Source organism: Formica exsecta, unplaced genomic scaffold (assembly GCF_003651465.1).
Source record: "Formica exsecta isolate Colony F162 unplaced genomic scaffold, ASM365146v1 scaffold631, whole genome shotgun sequence".
NCBI lineage: Eukaryota > Metazoa > Arthropoda > Insecta > Hymenoptera > Formicidae > Formica > Formica exsecta.
Window position 1 is genome coordinate 5,977 of NW_021853394.1, and position 5,600 is coordinate 11,576.

The window sequence follows — 5,600 nt, forward strand, 5'->3', positions numbered from 1 at the left end:
GTTGAGAGCCGGTGTGTCAAGTTTAATTATATTATCCGGTAATCAATCAGTGAAATAAGCTCCGAATGACTTACGTGTAAGTCAGCTTTAAATATTGTTTATCTGCGCGTTCTCTCACATCATGTCAACAAAAACCGCTCCGATTGTTTACAGGCATTATTGGAAATGTAACGTATCATCATGCTTGTACATTGATTGTATTTTTTAACTTTCGACCCAGTAATCTAGGAGTTGGCCATCCTATCAACAGCAATGATGCGTTTGAATATATATCATGACGATGTGAGAGATCTCCGTTGTACGTGTTGTGCCTCTAGCCGCTAAGGAAGAGGTCTTTAGGGATTTATACGCCCAAAGGATTAGGATCCACGCTTGAAATAAGATACTCCCGGACGTTAGGTAGAAATTGATATATTTCACAGGTTTTTGTACACTTTCACTTATTCGCGATTATAATAGTCGGGCGCGATGTACGGTATATCGATACTGTTGATATGAGCGAGCGAGTAGCGAGCGATGATAATGAGCTATGTTACTAAGCTAGCGTCGGTGCATCTCGCGCTCAATATATATTAATTAATTAGGTCGTTGATTAGGAGGAGTGTGGTGTCCCTGACCGGAGCATGTCTCGTGCTCCGCTTGTCAGCCTGTCTCGTCAGCTGCTTACTCAGCTTCCGAGAACTTGACCGTGACTTCCTTCTCTTTAGTCACGTATCTTTACTTTATTTTATTAATAATCTTTTATTCTTTATCCTGAATCGGTTGGGTTACGACATCCGATTTTTGACATTTTGCGGTTAATCGACTAAGAATTTGCGATATGGTTTATCTTCCGTTTAATTTTTATTTTTATTTTTTATTCGTGCGCTGATGATGGCTAAAAGATTAGCCGGAACGTCCGCTCTACTCTTATTCATGTTACATTGAGTTGTTTTTACAATAAACTTTTATGCGCCAATAATACTACGCTGGGCTCTTATTGCCATTGTATCCCACTCTCAATAATTATATTTTAGTATATTAAGTACATTTTAGATATATAAATCCAATCTTGGCTAATATGTACGTCTTTTTATTAAAAAAGATTTCTTATCTTTAAAGAAATAATAATATTATATGAAGGAAATAAAAGGCAATCAAGAGCCAGCGCGGTAATTCGTGCGCATATGTTTTATTACAATCAAATTACATTGATATTTTGACTACATGATAGACAAAATCACAAAAGACGTACGTTTCGGTCCCCTTTTTGGACCTTTTTGGATCCTCAGTGCAATTACAAAGTATATGGAATATATTATATCAAAAATGATTAATTAAGATATATAATAAGCGCGAGATGCACCGGCGCTAGCGAGCTCAGTAACATAGAGATGCACCGAGGCTCGCTCACTCGCTCGCTCAGTAATATTATCGCACAGTATCGAAGTACCGTACGTATCGCGCCCGACCATTATAATCGCGAATAAGTGAAAAGTGTACAGAATCTTGCAAAATATACTGATTTATACCTAACGTCCGGGAGACTTGCGTGAAGTTGGCACCCGACTTTAACTAAATCAGATTTTGAAATTCGTTTCTCGTAGAATTTTGCCTATAGATGATTGTAGTAATCATTATTTTGTTTGTAGTTGAAAAATTAACAAATTATAAATTATTAATTGATAATTGAGAATTAATTTACAATGAAAATTTCAATGGCATCAAATTTCTGTCACAAATTGTTTGTAGTTGTTTGTAGTACAAGAAGTACATTAAAAAATAAATGGCAATATAATTATACCGAACTTGAGTGAGTCACCCATGTTGTACGGAAGGCAAATGTTACACACAGATGTTCGAGACAAAATGTCAAGTCTTTTCGTGTCGCACGATACATACAGTAAATATGAATACAAAGGAGTGTTTACAAATAAGTCGGCATGACTTTAAAAGTTTTGGTAACTTATCGATCACATCCGTATAAGCATAATATAAACATTCCGTGCCTGTCTGTAAACTTAGGCTATTTTCTTACCTTTTAATGTATACCATTTCAAAAACTAAGCGCTTTTTAAACAAAGCTTCACTATCCAGAATTTTGACTCCATCCCAATCAAAATCGTGATTAAATTCTAATTTATGATTAAATCTAATTTATGGTTAAATCTAATTTATGGTTAAAACGGGATGATTTGTCGTATTCCACCTAATATGACTGCGATGCTCGGATATTCTTGTACGTAATTGTCTGCCCATTTGATCGACATATGAGGCGTTACAATTACTGCAGTTGATTTTATAAATGACATTGCTGGGCGAAGCTTAAGGAAAAGTGTCTTCGGAAGAACAATCTGTTCACAAGTTCACAAGAGTTCATAAAGACATTTTTTCCAGCAGCAGCAGCAGCCCGAGCAGGCCGAGGTCGCGGGAATTCGCGGGCCCGCTGGTACCGGCAGAGGCCGTCAACTTTATTTTAATAGAGACCGAGGCCAAAGTGGAAGAGGAAGAGGACTGACAATAATAAAAAATTATTATTTGTCTTAATTATTTTATCTTTCTATTTTATCTATTTTTTATTTTTATATTTTTTATTTTTATATTTTTATATTTTTAATTTTCGTTTTTCATTTTTATATTTTTATACATATATTGAATATTTTTATACACATTACCCTAGGACCATTACCACATTACGGTAGAACAAAACCGGGTACTTTGACTTCTCCACAAAATCTTGTTATTCTTGGTAACCAAAAATTTTTTTTTCAGCAACTAGCCTTGTTTTCTCATAGTTTAAGGTTCACTAAAGACTATTGTCGTAACTCGAAATCGAATAACGTAATTACGACCTATAAAAGTAAAAAAGGAGCACAGTGCAAATTCAGCACTTCGTAAGCTGTTGCGCGCGCTCCCAAAACCGCGATTAAATGCAAGATATGCAATTCGTTGCAATATGCAATTAAGACATCGCGACTTAGTACCGAAAAATCACCTATTTTCGGACCATAAAAAGAGAGATAACGAGTACCTCGGGGCCGTATTCCGAAACTAAGTGGTGACGCGTATACTTGAAGAAACTGTGAGATTCTGTAAACGCCGACATTGTTACATCGCCGAAGCATCACCAAACCAAACTCTACGATACGTAAGCTGTACAAATAAATCTTTTTGCACGGAATCTCTGCCTCGTGTTTCTCGACACTCGGAGTCCCAACTCCTAAAACGAACCGAACCCTTGGATCATCCCCAAAAAATCCAGTTGTACCCGGAGAGGCACAACACTATTAATGGTCAGTAAAATGTTTTTTACTCTCAGATTTTCTGTAGCAAGACAAATCCAAAAAGATACCCGGTTTTACCCTATTTTCCCCTATATCATTCGACAATCAAATAGATATTCTATGTATATTATCGCATATTCTGATAAGATGGCTTATGCTGCTGTCTAACGTCACGTACTAAAATGTAATACTCTACACAGACATTCGCATACAGGGATAGAAAAGAGGAAAAGGAGAGAATAAAAGAGAATAAAAATATATTTTAACAATAGTTTATTATTTTCGCAAAACATAATATTGGTAATCCAGCTTATTTAATGAAACAATATCTTCATAGTTTGCATCCAAAGTATCAATAATAACGTAGTTTCTTGCATCATCGTCAAATACATATATCGGCCAACCATTCTCGTTTTTCGCGTTTTTTAACGTACACAATAGGAGCTGCTCCATCTTCTTCTTTCGTCGCACCCATTATAGCCATCGTTTAATCATGCTGCGTGGAATGTTTCCATCCTCCTATTGAAATCCATGATAATGTCCAATTAGCCATGAAGCTTGATATCTCTCAAATTTTGTTAGCACACGTCATGGTACGGGATTTGCGAAAATATAGTGAAAGAGAACAAATCCATTTCTCAGTATTGCTACTTCCTTCACGATAAAGTTTCTCCCGATAATGAATTATTGCAGATCCATAAATGTTGGCGCGACCATGTTGATAATATTACTGTACGATTGCAAGAATGATGTACGACTGCTGTCGATCATCAAAATCTCAATCTTTATATATTTTTAACATTGGAGGAGATACTTGCTGATCTAGGTAATTTTATAAACTGCGTTGGTCAATGGGCAATATTCAACAACGCGATCGTGCAAGATGAGACAATAGGCGGTAGTATTTGACGATATATCCTCCTTGCGCACAAACTCTATTCTCACGTCCACGGTGGAATTTTTGACAGACTCATTTTGTCGCATCAATAACCGCGAGAGGACCACAATATAGAAACTTTGTGGTGGTTAATAGCACATCATCAATATCGTAATAAGATTTGCGAAAACGAAAGTACAACTCGTTACTACATATCGAACAAGAGGACAAATCTATTTTTATCAGAATCCAAATTCAAATCATCGTAGAAATAAAATTTCGAGTTTAGATAGAGTTTAACGTTTTTGGTCAATTTGCAATCGTCGAATATATAATATCTTTTAACACAGCATTTTTTCTGCCAGTCTGCAGTGCAAAGATCACATATCGCGGTTTCTCCAGCTGGGAGGCGGCTTTCACGGTCCACGAATGCTTGGTCGTGTTATGCAGCAGAGGAAATTCGTATAAATCCTAAGAGCGAAAACTCATCTTCAAGTATCGCCCACTTTCCAATGCTCGTAGCAAGGAGTTTATTGATCTCGCTCTCAATATTACATGAGGCATATGCCATTGTATGTTGAATAATTCGATTTCAGCTTCCGCCGAAGCCTGTCCAAATATGCAATTGTTGTCGTTGCGCAAACGTATCAAAATTAATTCGTGACGAGCATTAAGCACAACTCGCAAAATCCCATTAGTTTATTTAATTTTCGCAAAATCCCAATAGTATGTTTAGCTGCACGCAAAAGTTAAAGTAAGCTTTGACAGCATTATGTGACATATTCTACGCAGCATTCTCCAAGATTTTACCTCTCTCGGTTGTTAAAGAGACATAGTTTTTAAGCGTGGAAGTTATTCCATCTTTTCTGTTGCGATCAATCTCCACACGTCAAGTTCATATCGAAGTTCATCAAACGTAAACACAACTGTTTACACAACATAAACGCAATTGTTTCCCAATACCACCTTTGCCCCTTCATCCACTTTATGCACGGTCAACTTTCCTTCGATATACAGGGTGACCCGCAATGACCGCCCACTAACAAGTAACACTAGGGAAGTGTCATACGGCGATTTTCCTGAAACTTGGCATACAAGTAGTACATGGAAAACTATTAGACACGTATATTGTTATATCGGCCCGAAAGCCGTTTGAAGGGTAGAAATCACCCTTATCTATTTTGGGGGTAGGTTCGACTATTTTACGAATTATTTTTACGATTGTTGCGAAATCAGGTAACTAAGGGTTTTTGGGGTCGCTGATAACGAATCTAAAGTCCGTTTTTAAGAATTCAAAATGGCAGATCCAATATGGCGGTCGCATTTTTTCAAAAGTTTTACACCCTGTCAAAAAGTGCGAAAATTGCAAAAAAGTAAGAAATGAGCATAACTTTGAGGCGAATTTGTAGCAAAAAGGTCCTAATCGAGAACTACCCCTAACAGTAACGAAACATCGAAAA